At 41.0% G+C, this 15,995-nt stretch overlaps 1 long non-coding RNA gene across 1 annotated transcript in view; it reads right to left on the bottom strand.

Annotated features, from left to right (window-relative positions):
* The window catches only part of LOC118312319, a 209,990-nt gene extending 194,298 nt beyond the window's left edge, over positions 1 to 15,692 (bottom strand). The window contains exons 1-3 of the long non-coding RNA XR_004794205.2: positions 15,498 to 15,692; positions 14,186 to 14,275; positions 12,112 to 12,178 (exon numbers count right to left, since the gene is read on the bottom strand). This is a non-coding gene — a long non-coding RNA (uncharacterized LOC118312319). The remainder of the gene's footprint in view (positions 1 to 12,111; positions 12,179 to 14,185; positions 14,276 to 15,497) is intronic.
* Positions 15,693 to 15,995: the final 303 nt, after the last annotated feature.

Below are 15,995 nucleotides of genomic sequence, written 5' to 3'. Positions count from 1 at the left end.
CAAAAGTCCCTCCACTCATACACACCTCACAGCTGTTGCATAGCTAACTCAAAAAAGGGAGAGAGACCATATTCAAGCAAGACAGGGAGCGAGAGATGCAATACGCATGCACAAACACACACCACAAACACCACACATTATCTGGCTACAGCTGTAGCATGGACTGTTATCCACTGAAAGAACATTACAAACCCCTGAGTGCATGAGATAAAAACATGCATACATGCTAACACACAAAAGCAGCAAGCAACAAACAAGCGCGATGGTTCATTACGGGTGTGTGTCAAATACAGGAAAGAATAAAAAAATTAATATATATGGACAGGTAATGTCTAAAGTGTTTTCTTTAACAATTGTTTCTGAAAATAATTGTTTTAATGGGTAGGATCTGATCTAAAAGGGACCTGAGGACAGTCGAACCTGGTAAAAGTGAACCCGAGGAGGATTTGACCCAGTCTGGAATGGGGTGGAAGCCAAATAGAAAGCCAATGCCAAAACGGCAAGACGCTGTGGAAAAGCAGCAGCACTCATTCTTTTTGGCACCGCACAGTTCATACTCTTTGAGGCACAAAAACTCGAGATCTACAGCAATTGGAAGTGGACCAAAGCCGGACTCTGGATTTTAACATGTATGAAATGCTCCCGGGCCAATCTCTGAGGCGCGAGGACCTTTTGAAAGTCTCACATCTCTCGTCTGTAGCACTGTTCAACCGGAGCTGAAACAATCAATTTGTTAGTCAACACTAAATTAATAATGAGATTTGACGGTCGATTGTCATATTATAATCAGAAATGTCAAAGACTCAACCCTATCATAACACACGCACCAGTGCGATCTTCAAAAAAACGCAGCAAAGCTCAGCAAAACACTAAGAATACATGTAATACATGTAATCAAACAGCCATGACAGTCATGATTACACAAAAATCTGCTCATAAGAGCGTGTACCAACACATGATACATTTACCACATCTGCATCGCAGCAGAGAAAACCCTACTGTGTATAAGTTTTTCTATTTTAACTTTTGAACAAGTCATATCATAAAATAACCTGCTAAAAAGGTGGTTACTACTTTCAACACAGGACTCGTTCTTGTCATACTTGGATTATATTACATGACCAGGGTCAAACGCAGATAGAGTACAAAGCACGCTGAGTATGAAGCAAGACTTCCAGCAATTACTAACACTTACACAGAGATGCCCGATAATGTCTTTGCAGAGAAACAAACAAATTGGATTCGTTTTTAATTCAGTCAAAGAAATCAACTTCCACTCATCACCCCACACACTAAAAGAAATACAAACATGCAAAAGAACAGTGCGGGGGGGGGGGGGGGAATCTGCAAACTATCATTTTTGCCGACCATATCAACTAATGATATTGTAATAAGATGCCCTGCAATGGAGTGGGAATGGAAAACGTAATTACATGCATTAGTTTATCTAAGCGCTTGTACCGTCGCAGATCCATCAGTTTTTCAGAGCTCATCTGGAAGCCCATGCATCAATGTCAGGAGCCGTTTGATGGGGGGAAAAACGTGTTCATTTGTTAGCCTCGTTTAAAAGATGGCGCTTCAGATTCACTTAGGCCCAGACGGAGCAGAGCGGTTATGACAGCGCCATTACAAAAACACACACACACACAAAAAAAAAGAGGAGGTCTGAGACAGCGCATTCAGCGCCTTGGCAACTTCATCAGCTTTTTGCATTAAGGTGAATACAGTCAATGAGAGGAGCCCAAGCCGCGTGGTGTATGTTAATCTTTCAACGATGATACGCTAACAGCTACTCTACCTGGACTGATGGTAGCTGCTGAGGCTCTGGCAGTGAGAGCAAGGGCTGATTGTTTTGTCTTATTTCTTATTTATTTCTTAAATCATTCTTCAAAAAGATGATTGATTAGCTGTCTTGGCTCTGTTCACTGCGTCGTCACAATTTGGATTCCCCGGTGAACTTCATGAATCCTCAGGCGAAACGCGAAATTATTTGATTTATGTACATTCATTTCAATTTTTGTGGTTGAATATCCATTTCGGGATTCCCTCAACTGTTCTTATAAAGCAGCATTAGATCAGAGGTAGACCACACTAGCCTAGCGATTTTGAATATAGAGTGCTACATAATAATTAATACTGAGTAAAAGGTTGATATCAGCTTCACGTTATTAGTGTAAGCCAAGTAGTTGAAATCCCTGTGGAGCTTTTTGAACAGAGCACAGAACTAACGGTTGGCCCTTTTGGGCTGAATTCCCAAAAGGGCCAACCGACACTGAAACAAAGTACCCTTGGTACTGTATCATGATACACTGAGAACCTTTGATGTCATAAAGCCAGAGCCTTTATTTGACAGTTTCTGCAGTTCTATGTTTTAAAGAAAATATATATATATATTATCCAAAGATGTGCTCCCCTTGCACACAACGCACATATTTCCATGTTTTCATCTAATCTTCATATTTATAACACATCATCTTAACCATCCCATGAGTTTCATAAGCTAACATCTGTCCATCTGGGTGTGTGTGTGTGTGTGTTATCTTAAAGACAACAGACTCCTTCTCATGTCAGTTGATGCTGAGTACTTTATTGGGACTGGGAGAGAAGCAGATTCTTTGAGTAACTGTCACTCAAGGACTTTAGGTTATTACCAAAACTTTCTCCTCACCTCTGGCCTCTACTCACCTGTTCCATAGTCTTAGTCGAAAAAATTATTATCTCTGTGCCTAAGTCGAAAAAATTATTATCTCTGTGCCGTAACCGAGGGACCAGCACTGCCTGAAAAAAATATATTCTAACAAACATCTACTTGAGAAAGAGGCTACTTCATTATACTGTGTGAGATGAAGGTAAAAAAAAGGCATTTCACTTAAGTTATCAATCCTACAAAAACAATTAGCAAATGTGCTTTTTGTAAGCAAAATCCACTTAATTATTAGCAGAATGACCCTGAAAAAGTAAAGCGGATGTTGTGTAATTGATGATACAATTAACAAGTCGAGGTTTTTCTGTAAATTGTGCTTATGAAGAACTAACGGGAGGGGAAAGCGCAGGATTATGCAGTGCTACAGGACACCATCGCATTCCTCAGTCGCCGTCTCTTAACTCTTAATGGACATTAAACACAGTGCTGAAGAAATACACGAGCAAAATTGAGTTAGCGGGCACTTACAGGGGAGAAGCCTTGCCCCATACATTTGCGTAAGAACACATAACTGTCACAAAATTACATGTCATTATTGAGCAGATCATATGGATTCCACTTATTCTTGCTTAATGGGTCCTCAAAAAAAAACAGAGAGAAAAAAATGTGGTTAGTCCGGTGTTTAAAGATAATGCAGACGAGGATGCTGGGGTGTCGTCTTGTCTTGCCCCCCACCCTCCTTTTGGTGAAAGTTAGAATCTGCCTATTCAGTTACATTTCAAAACTTAATTTCCGTTTGCAATCAGCTCGTTACGGATGACAGCTTGAAAGGCAGCCATTAATGACACCCACACACACGCACACACACATACACACACACCATGTCCAAGAAAGACCTGTTTCTACGGCAGCCAGGAGATCAGTTACAAGATCCCTGCAGTTTAGAGTAAAGGAAGGGCGAATCCGCCCCCCGCTGGTCATTACAGGGAGAGCTTCGATTTCTTCATAATAAAAGAGTGCAACTTCATCATCAGGAGTTCTTGACTCCCTGTAACCTAGTATCTTAGTAGTGTTCTTGTATCTTTATGTGCAACTTTGACAACGGTGATGTACAGTATAATCTTACAGTACTTCTCAAGACACATCTTTTACAGAACAGATTCTGCATGAGAAAATGTGGGAGCCACTACAGCAACTGATTTGAACAAAGCTTCTATCTGAGGAGTTGGAAAATCATGACAACCCTGTTGTGCGTGATTTGAGTAGAGGAAAAAGTCAGACCTTCTTGCAAGGTGATTTATTGTATTTTGGCAGTAATGTCAGGCACTATTTTTTCTTTTGCTTTTACGCCATTTAAAAAAAAAAAGATGATTGCTCATTTATATGTATTTATTTGTATATGTAGATATTCAGACATATTATATGTGACATTTTCTATGTAAAAGACAACTACTATTCAAAGGCACAACATAATTTCCTTTTGGTTAGATAGAAAAAAAAGTCTCATATAAAGCATGGAGACCATAGTGGGACCGTAAACCTCTCCACTAAAACCCACACTAATGAAAAAGGTTAGAAGGTATTTTAATTAGTATAATGGAATCTCTGGGACACACCGTTTCCTGCTTCTAATTATTTTTTTAGTATGCATCTGTTTTGGTATCTGCAAAATACCTAGTGATAAACCTTTATTTTTTAAAGACCGTATTAAGTACATCTAACAGAAACACAGGTGATCTTTAAACCTCATCAGCCTCAAACCTTTGAAACGTATACAGACTATATTAATTTAGGTTCATTATTCATAAATGCAGTTCTTTAAAACCGGTGAACATATTTAAATTGCATCCACCAAGGATCTGAGTAAGCACTTCTTTCTTTTTTTTAGTCCTTTCATCTGTTTAATTTTGTACCAGAGCAGGTGTAACATTTTATTCCCAAAATGGGAGCTCTCTCATTTTGAAATGGAAATCTCTGAGAATTAATTTGTTTGCAGCTTCTCTTGCATGATTCATGAAAGGCCGGTAGAGGGCTAATTGTTCAAATTAATTTACGTAAACGGCTAAGCAAGAGATAACAGAATTACATCTGCACTTCCCTGGCACGGGTTCAACAGTGATCGGCCTCAACAGGCAGCTGCATCAAGACGGCATCCTTGCCAGAAATTAAAAGCCACAAAGCATTAATTAATAGACTTTTTGTTACATTAATCTGCACCAAAAGGTTTAAGGAGAGCAGGGTGTGGGGGAGCAGTGCGTTGAGGAACACGGCACAGAAAGAGGCAGTGTGCATAATTAAAATAAATTACTTTGATGCAAGATTTTGGAAAAGGTTTTTTTTCTTTCTTTTTTTGTGTAGTGGGTGTAGGTTCAATTAAATAAATAAAAAAACTAAGAAGGAGAGGCACCAGTGTTGGAGTTAAGCTTTTGACAAGCACATTAATCACCATGGTAATGGAGCCGTCGCACTCGTAAGCGGTCGTGTGGGTGGTGACGATCTGTCAGTGCAAGCGGCAGCGAAACAACCAGGTCGAGCATCTGGACCTTGGGAGTTCAAAAGTAAATCCACGAGGATGAGACCATCAATCTCCTGGACTTCAGCTCTACCTCCAACTGCTCTCTCAAACTGAAGAGGAGGTCCGTACTTCTACATGCGAGAAGTTAATGAGCCATCTCAAACTCTCGACGGTCAGGGTGTAAATGATGTTAACTGGCTCTTGGTCTATTGTCATGAATCGTAGGGCAACGATTATACTTTCATATGATTTCTCCTGTTTTTTGGGGCCAGTCCCTCTGGTCATCGGTTAGAGCACGACACCGACCCTGTTGAACAGTTTCCTTCCTTCACAGTATGAGCCAAGCCTAAACCTTACAGTACATATGTACACATTAATCAAGCTGTGCTTTGGTAAAAAGTGTTTTGTCTCCGTCCATCAACAGCAGGCACAGTCAGTGACAACACTACCACCATTTTAATAGTAATAGTGACAACATGGTGGACAAGACAACCCCTGCTGAGAAGAATGAGTAGACAGCAAAACGGGCCTGTGAGTGTTTGAACGCACTCGAGCGATGGATGAAGGCTGAAGCTCACTGAAACTGAAAAAAACTCAGATGAATCACCTTTTTGCAGTCAGCGCCAGGAGATAGTCTCTTGTTTTCCACAATCATATAGGCAATGTAAACATGCTGCGAGGACGCCCATTTCTCATCTGCTTCTTTCCCTGCCACCATTTCAATGGATATTATTACCATAAATTACGACTGTAACCGGAGGTGGGAGGCAGACAGAAAGTGGAGTCTAGGGCATCAATTTAGCTATGGTAAACTTCCCCTTTGCTGCCAGTTCATGATCACCCATCCAAACTGACTATTTTATGCCCGACTTGCTTGATGCGTGAGAGGGAAAGCGCGTCTGCATTTTTTTTAATCCCCTTTCTTCGCTCCGCTCTCCTGAAAGAGAAAATCAATGGGAGGACACAAAGAGGCCATCGGTTATGTTTAGATTTGTCGGACGCGAGCACGATTCACCTGGGCCCTCTTCATCTCCGCTCTGCGGAGCTGCTGAGGGCCCTGAACCCACCACCCACCCACACTGGACGTATCGACTTTACGCCCTCACGGCACTTTAGACAGAGCAGGGATCCAACTGCCACAGCATAGGTGTGTTGTGTAATCCGTTTATATATAATATATGCTCCCGTAAGCTGCACGGTGGTGTAGTGGCTAGCACCTTCGCCTCACAGCAAGAAGGTTCTGGGTTCGAATCCCGGTTCAACCAGGGCCTTTCTGTGCGGAGTTTGCATGTTCTCCCCGTGTATGTGTGGGTTCTCTCCGGGTTCTCCGGCTTCCTCCCACAGTCCAAAGACATGCAGAATGGGGTTAGGTTCATTGGAGACTCTAAATTGACTGTAGGTGTGAATGTGAGAGTGAATGGTTGTCCGTCTCTGTGTGTGGCCCTGTGATAGGCTGGCGACCTGTCCAGGGTGTACCCCGCCTCTCGCCCAATGTTAGCTGGGATTGGCTCCAGCGACCCCCCGCGACCCTTAAATGGATAAAGCGGTAGACGATGAATGAATGAATGATATGCTCCCGTAATGAGCCACCTGCATGTGTGACGCTCAAGATGACCGTCATCTGTATGCATGTCGTCAGAAATGATTAATACCAATAAACAAACACAACTTTTGTGGATTGGTGGTTTGGTTCTAGTTCCCTATTTTTTTCATTTTTATCACACTATTACAAATATTTCTATGTTTAACAAAAGGTTTTTCTTAAAGTTTATTATGAACAAAAGGGGGAAAAAGTCCCTTATTAACATGCATTTTTTGTAAACCACTACCAATAATGAAATTTTAATTCATTAACTTTTAATAACATTGCACAATGGGGAAAATATTCAATCTCACAAGTGCAACTTAATAAGTTCTGTAAATACATGAAAGATAATTATTGTAATTGCTGCTGGCCAGAGGCGTCCTTTTGCAGTTTTTTTTCCCCACAGGCTTATTTTATCAATATCAACATTTAAACTCTCCATTAAATCAAAATCAATACTTATTTATAACCAATGTAGTCCTCAGCAAATCTACAAAACCAATGCAATTACCCAAAGTGCATCATATCCATCAAGTCAGAGCCAGAACTCAGAACCAACTGACTGGACCAGGCAAGTTTTAACAAAAACTACACACGCTCCAACAATGAGATGTGTGTTCATAATATTCTGGTCCACTCCTCCAAAATATTCTTTTTGACTTCTTAATCGTAGCTCCCATGACCATTTTTTTCTGCCGTTGACATCCGAAAAGTTGATGCTGCCATTTTGCTTACCAGCCTCATTTTTCTTTTTTGTTATTATTCTGCTAATATATTCAGCCTCCTCTTCTTCTCCTGATACATATTCACTCTTGATTGTGGCTGCCAATTAGCTGGCAAGGCTGTGGCAGTTCATCCATCTGACTTAAAGGTTCCTTGTCACTAATTTTGACAGTCAGGTCAAGTAGCGGAGGGGGGGGGCATTAATTGGAAAAATGAAGTCTTCAGTGAGTGATCATCAATGACTTCAGAGTGCTATTAATCCTTTAAAAGAAATCATCTCTTTATTTTCTAATGTTTAGCTCCGTCGTCCAGCCTGCTGCTGCAACATCTCATTTATCCGAGACTTAATAAACATCATGCATACGTGATTCCTCTATTTCACTACGATGTCGATTACTTCACTTCTCTCTGGACCGTTTCATTTGTTCTCATCCTTCTCTCCCTTCTCTTCAGGCCTCTCTCATTTTCTCCACTCTCCCACCTTTCCTTACCCTGCTTCATCTGTCCCTCACTTTTTTTTCTCTGTTCCTTTCAAACCTCAAATCCTCAATGCCACAAATCCCAGGTCTCTGATTAGGGTTTGAATCTCAATATTTTAGGACCAAACGTATGTGTTTAACCAAATAAATCATTTAGTTATTATGCTTTATATGAAAACAGTCAATCCCATTCATCTCTTCATTTTCTTCCTCTGTGCCGTCTAAAACGTATTTCCACCCTCATATCCTCATTCCCTTTTTCCTTCTCTCCTTTTCCCTTCCCCCCTTTTTACACTTCCTCTCCTCTCATTTCCTGTTTCCTACAGTACTGCCTCCTTCCTTCCATATCTCACTCCACTCATGCTGCGCCACTTCAGGTCTATATTTTCTGCTTGACTGGACAAACAGAAGATCCAGCTCTGCACAATTTACTGGCCGTCGCCTATGCCCGTTCTGTTGCCAGATGGCAGACAGCTTTAATAGCCAATGTAACGAATAAACAGTTACATTGGCTATCCTTAAAAAAAGTATCCTTAAAAAATTAAGGATACTTTTTGTTATACTTACATTTGTTTCATCTGTCCAGGTGAATTCATTAATACTTGGTCTCCTCTTCTATACAGTATAGACATCAGGTGAATGCCAAAGCAATGAGCTCCAGCTCTGATCCATGATCCCTGCTGATAAAGCTGGAGCCTAAATTGCAGCCTCTCTCAGTCCATTTAGACTTCACACCTGAGTGAACTGAACCTAAACTCATTTGTGCAGTTGTCATATATTTTTATTCCATCCTAATGGACAAACAGATCATGACCATTTTTTATTTAATAGGCTCTGAAAAATCTGACTTAACTTCGACCAGGGTGTTTTCCTGTTGTCAATTAGCAAAACATCTCAGACCACTAATCAATGAATTATGTTTGACAGCGCAGTTTCCATTTAATCAATTTCATAAACATAATATCACTTAATCTATTTAGATCTATTTACTCACTTACAATATCTATGAATCAAGCCATCAGTATTTTCATCTATATCAATCTACGCGTACAGTTACAAGCTGCACTACAGTACGTGGCCATTACTCACGGTGACGTTGAAGAAGTGACTGCCAATAATCACAACAGTGAATACATGTCAAAGACAACTTACGCCAGGCTCACACTGACACTGTTGGATTTCAGACATGAAAGATGGACTGGATTCGCCCCCCCCCCCCCCTTTCATGGCTTGGCCCTGAGTCAAATTGTTCATTTTACCTCTAATCGTGCCATTTATCAAAATGCTGCTCAGGCGCGTCAGTGAGTGCATTTATGTTAACTAGATCTGAGTGAGGCGAGGGCAAGGACTAGTCATCATTCAGCTTGGGGGTGTCCAAAACAGATGCTCGCTAAAGTAGGAAACAATCAAAATATTTTTCAGAGCCACTTTTAAAATGTTGGCTTCACTCGATAACGATGAGATACTGGTGGAGAGTTTAAGGTTCAAGCAGGGTGGCATGCTGACCCCAGACACCTTTGATTGCAAGGTCATGCTTTTAAACAATGTGTCAGCAAAATGCTGAAAACTTTTTTCAACTATAGAGTTGCTGATGTGTACTTGAGCCCTGATCGCTTCCATCAGAACGACCAGTGGGGGACAGTGGTGAAAAGACAATTGTAAGCAATTTCCCTCAAGATCATTGCATGTGATACATTTTAAAGCCCCTAAAGACATACAGGATGGGGAAGAGTCTTAAGTATTTTTTTTTTTTTTTAAATCAGCATGTCCCTTTTAATAAAACTTAGATTTTGAATTTGTGTTACTGAGCCACAGAGTAAAAGGCATTCAGTAGCTCAGTACTAAAGCAAAACTCCTTGAATTGAAAGAAAAGCTACATTTTGTCAGTTTCCACGTCGTCCCCGTAGGAAACTGGACTCGTCTGTGGCTTCTCTGACCTTTGATGAAAACACCAATGTCAGCTTTGATTTTGAAGCGATGTCGGACTACTTTATATCTGACAGGTCTTAAACAATTGTATGACTTACTAAAAATAATGGAGGACGTGCGCTCTGATGGTTTCATAAATGTACTTCATCAATAATAGTCTCTTTGGTTTGATGAAATAGTGAAACACTCAGTGCAAACTTCTTATGTTTGGTTGTGGTTATGTTTGCCAGCCGATAGATATAAGATTATTTCTAAAGGGCAGCTGGTTTTTCCTCACTCATTTGACTTTTATTGAGACATTACCAACCCTGGGCAGAGCACCACCACAACACAAACACTGGTCAATTTACCCATTTTGCAAACAATTCTTGTGGATGATTACGAGCCACGCCGCTGCCGTTGACGGAGAGATTAATCTTGCTTTGATAGAAATATGTCAGTTTCTGCGGGTCTGTGATGGATGCGATTTATCATTCCGGATAAATCTATGCCTGGACGTCCCCCCTCCTGACAGCTCTATCGTGGCAAGAATGTCCCAAAATGTCACCTGTTGTTCACAGATTGACCTTCTAATTTTCTAATTCAATTTAGAGAAGTCCCCTCTCTCCGCCACTCCGCTCATATCATGAAGCAGTAATAACAATTACACACCGTGACTGGCTCCAAACCTGCAATTCCCCCACTTTAAATCAAACCCCAAGTAGTCTTTTATTAGGCTGCCTGGTTAAATCAATCTAAATCTAAGCATAATAACTCTCTAATCAGGTGCTGGGGAGAATAATAGGTTGTCACGCTCGAGGAAAAATAGGCAATCATGGAATGTTTTCTTTAATTAGGGCGGCTAAAGTAGAAGGGCAAGGCGGGAGCATGGGACACATTCATCATAGCCAAGGTGGGAAATTACTTCAATTACTCAGGAAGGGGAGAGTGAACAGAATTACAGAAGTCAGAGAAGCAGAAGAGAGGAGACCGTGATCAGCGAGGAAGTCCAAATGACACCGGGGGCAGGGGAGGCAAGGGCAGAGGAAGGAAGGAGCGAGGCAACGAGGGTGGCTGGAGGGAAGGTAGGGAAGGTAGGAAGGGAGGTGTGCACCCTAAAACTGTCCTGTCCCACAATAGAGTTTATAATGATGTGCGTACGTGTCGACAGAGGAAGAATCAAACGACACAAAGTGCTATGACTTGTCGTGTGTGAATGTGAATATTGTCAGTGTTGTTTTCTTATTTTCCTTTGATTTAGATTGTATTCAAAGTATTCTTTACAGTGTCTTTTGTCATCTTTAATTTAAGGGGATGTAGAAGAGTTCTGCTTCACATCTTAAAACTGATATAAGGGATTCTATTGTGAAATCCACCTATGAAAATGCAGCAAGGTAAACTGAATGCAGAGAGAGAAGATGGTGAGAAACGACGGAAATCAAAAACCTGTCAGACTGCACTATTTGCCATGGCTGTAAAACAATCCTCCATTGCTCATCCTCAGAGCTGGAACCCTACAGACGTGTCCAACAACCCACCACCACTCCCAGTGTCTGTCAGCTTTCCCAGAATACAACAAGAGCACGAGCTGCAATTCCTCCCAAGATGACGAGGTAAACGGCTCCTTTACTGTAACTGGTTCTATCGATTCGGACGGTGCTTTTGGCAGGTTGTGGATCCAGCTCGTTCCGTTGACTGAAGAGCTGCCAGTTGGGCCGCCGGCCAGATAAATACAGAGATTATGACTTCTGATAAGTGCGACGCACTGGCTCAATCAGCCGTCGGCTCAGATGAAGTAGCTGCCGCGAAGGTGACTAGGATGAGCTCAGAGACGGATTGAGGCACAAACACTCCTTCACTTTCCAATAATGACTTTGACAAATTAACAGTGAATCCAAATATGTCTCATAAAGGAAGAAGCAGCCTCATAACATCTGTATCTTATGTAAAATACATGCTCCACATTTGTGGCCACAAAAGGGTAAATACCTGAAGTATTTCCATGGTCTCTCTGAAAATAACTTTACCTCATTTACAGCCTTATCATCTTTGACAACTGTACCATCTTTATGTACATGAAAGAATCAGCACCTTCAAATCAATTACATTTTCCAGGAGCATATATTTATCATTCAGTTGGTGTTGTTGTCAATGTGTCAGTTAATTCAAGATTCATTGCACTTCTGAACTTGTGTATTCAGGCTCTCCTCAGTAAACAGAACTACCTTATGTTTAGAAAAGTTGTCATGGAACTTACATGCAGGTGAGACGTTTCATCATCATCATCGTCGTCATGTCAGTTGTCATGCCGTGCCTCTAGAAGCCTGTGGATAAAAATACGTATGAGAATGCCTTGTTCCGTATTTAACCAGAAAACCAGTGTTTTTGGAAAAGTCTGGGTGCCAAAGAGAATGTATATACACAATGAATCCTTAGATTTAGCTTCCATGATGATGGACACTAAATAAAGAGAAAGAAAGGGATGGATGGATGATGACTGACCGCTTTAGGATGGACAAAGGTCACACAAACGTTAGTAAAATTCAGTTAGCCGCCAGTTGTTAATACTGATGCCCTTACATGTTCAGTTTATCACCCGGCTTTAACCCCAAACCCCCGTCGTGAGCCGTCCTGCAGGACAAGCTCTGATAGCAGGAGATGGAGAGGCCTCCGTCAGTATCACGGCAAGTTGGTAATCAGGCCCGGGATCTGTGGTTCACTGAAGCGATCAATAGAAGGATTGCAGTGCGCTCACATCTTGCAACTGTGCAGGATTATCAGTTGAGAGTGATCCATCATGGCTTGATATGTGGGCAGTGGCGGAGCAGCCGGAACTAAGTAAGTGGAAGAGGTGTAGTGCAGCTCGTGACCATCTGCTGTTTCTAGGGATCATGCTACTGGAAAGATGTGTTGTCTGTCTGGGAGACGGGCGGCAAAAAAAGAGACACCGGGACATACATTGACGATGTGGTTTCCTACAGTACCTAGTGAGTTCATAAACTGAAAGTAAAAGTTTTAAAATCAAGTATGAAGGAAAAGCCAAGCCAAATAAATTCAAATTGGCAACCTAAAATCTATTTTCTTCATTCATCCTTTTGTTCTCCCTCTTAGTTCACACTTTCGGCCTTCCTGCCTTTTCCTCTGCTGATCTCCATTTTTTTCTTGCTGTTTCCTGCACCTTGCCTTATCCATGTTTCTCTCCCATCATCCTTCCTTTGTCTTCCCCAACCTTCCCCTTTTCATTTCTTCCTCCTCCATCTTCTCCCTTTTTGCCTCTCCTCATCTTTTGCCACCAATTCTCCCTCCTCTTCCTTTCTCTTCTGTTCCCTCACTCTCTTCCTCTCCCCCTCTCTTCCCCACCTCTAAGCCCCCCACCCTTCATGCCTTGTCTTCTTTCTGCTTGACTGATCAGAGAGCTCCATCATCATCACAGAGCAAAGCCCAATTTTTTGCTATAAAGGCAATAAATCATTCCAGCTTTCATCTATTGTTATTGATGAATGACCAATTATTTGTCATCTAATACACAGAAAAACGATGACAGGGGGAGACAGATCAACTTTTTTTTTTCTCATTCTTCCTCTACTTGCTGATGTGACACAAGACAGCAGTGATGGATTATATCCTTAAACTGTTATTACATGTATAATGTGGCGCACAAATCCGACATCTCACTTAGTCTCGACTTCCACCTTATAGAAAAAGATGGCCAGAATTGCTTTGTGATCAAGAAGTCCTTGTTAACAAGAGTAAAATACCCAGATTTGATCAACTATGGCCGACAAATCGGTCCTATAATCTTTCATTTGATCATTTAATCTCTCTTTACTTTGTCTCTTTTGACTCCTCAAACACCTGGTAACTTAGCGATGCTGTCAACAACAAACTCGGTACACACAGTGACTGGGGCTTTGTTTACATATGTATAATGTACAAGGAGAAGAAGACGAAGAAAGGTTTCACTCTGTATCTTTGCTCTGATTTATTGGATTATTTTCATTGTCAGTGGGCGATCTTGAAGATGTGTATGAGTTATATTAACAGAACTGTGGGAGATTGTGTATAATAACGCTAACTAAGTATTTGCATGCTAGACGGCTTTGCTGATTGGCCAAATAATATCATGTGTGTCTATCATAGGCAGAACACTGATACACACTTCCACAGAATTCTGTGTCTTTCATGCAATTATGTGCTTTAAAATGTGCCAATAACTGAGTACGTTGGCTGGTTCCAGTCTGGATATTATTTTGCTTTTGACAACACACTGCTGTATTATTTTTCTTCTATAAAATGCAGTAACATGTAAGCAACTCTGGAGTTTACTGTACCTGCTCAGTCATCCTCTGTGGAGTTAAAAAATGGTTTGTGCACCAGAGCGAGGCCGCGGCACACCAGAGCCAGATTTCACCGCAACGCGACTGCAAAAAAGTGAAGGAGACGGATAGAGAGATCAACTTCCATATGAGACGCTCGATCAATTTCTCCTGTGTCCCATTCATCACTGTTTCACACATGATATTTCAACAAAACCTTCAGTTGCGAAGGAGCACGAGGATTCAACCACTGAAAAAAAGCTTATGTTAAGACAACAGTAACGAAGAATAACACGTACAAGTCAGACCAGATCAATCAATAACTTTTAGTCAAAATGATAAGGTTATTAGGACAAACTCTCATCCCAGTGGAATGACATTTTGGATGAATATAGTTTTAGGACAATGGCATTTATTGTTTTGTAGTAAATAAAAGATAAGAGTTGTACCTCGGTTAAGTCAGTGGGTGCTGAAATTAAGTTTGACAGTTTCTCACGTGTTTTCATGCACATAATATACAAGGTTTTTCAAAAGGCTAGGTTTTATCTTAATCCCAGTGCTGGATATGAATGGAAGACTACTGCACTGTACTTGACCACAGTTTTGAGGTATGTGCACTTTACTTGAGCATTTCCATTATACGCAACTTCTACTCCACAACATGAAAAACTGTGAGAAAACAGTTTCTGTTCTTTTTTTGTTTTTTATACTTAGCTAAACCATTTTTTATGCATATTCAGATTTCATACAACTCATATAATAAATTATTGCAAAACGAAATGCAGTTGTGCCCCCCCCCCCCCCCCCCCCTTCCATACCATTAAACTCAGAAGACGTATATTCAAGTTGTTTAAATTACATCCAAAGTAAATGTAACTAAGTGGGATAAAGCTAGCACTTGTTTTTAGCAAGTGCTACGCCAAAATAAGCACCCCATTGCGGGGGAAACAACCTACACAAGTCAGAAGGTTCCTAGTTCCACTTCAAATTCTGATACAAATATAAAGTGCGTAGGAGTTTTGTTAGTATTGTTGTGAGGAGGCCCGGTTCACTTTGGCAGAATTCAAAACCAATGTGATTTACCATGACTGATATTCGAGTTCTCCATCCTATATCATGCGCATTGCTGCCTCTTTCCGTAAGAAACAAACGGAAATGTAGCAGGAGAGCCTCTATGTTCGCTGCATTTATCCCTACCTTTAGCGTGACAGTTTTAATTTAGTCTTACACACATACAGTAATATGAAACCATATTTTAGTTTAGCCATATTTTGGTTCCGCCGTTCAGTTAGGGTCACAGTTTGTATACAGTCAGCGACAGGGGTACCTTTTCTTATGGCAGGGCTGCTTTGTCACAGCACGACACCCGACTGGGTAGGTAGAGCAGCATTACATGTATATAAAAAAAAAATGAAGGTCTGATGAAATAGTAGGGCTTAAATTCTCTGTCTTTTTTTTTACGTGTCCAAAAGTCAAAAACCGGAGCAGGAACCGAACCGGAAGTCAACGGAGCATGGGCGAACCGAACGAGCAGGGAGCGGTGCGTTTAAAAACACAGGTGAAACGCATTAGGTAATTAGGGGGGACATCTGATGAGGACATGAAATAAAACTAGCTAGACATGCACAAGGCTAGAAAGCATGTTTCACTGTACAACAATAGATACTAAACTCCAAGTCGAGTGATAACAATATGTTCAAACGACTAAAATACAAAAAAAGGAAAAGCAAGTCCAAACAGAGAGTTCAAAACAAATGTATGACTACATTTGTCCACTAGATGGCAGTATTTCACCAACCCTCCACATAATTATGATTATTGCATT

Source organism: Scophthalmus maximus, chromosome 1 (genome assembly GCF_022379125.1).
Source record: "Scophthalmus maximus strain ysfricsl-2021 chromosome 1, ASM2237912v1, whole genome shotgun sequence".
NCBI classification, from domain to species: Eukaryota; Metazoa; Chordata; class Actinopteri; order Pleuronectiformes; family Scophthalmidae; genus Scophthalmus; species Scophthalmus maximus.
This window is presented reverse-complemented; position numbering and strand designations above follow the sequence as displayed.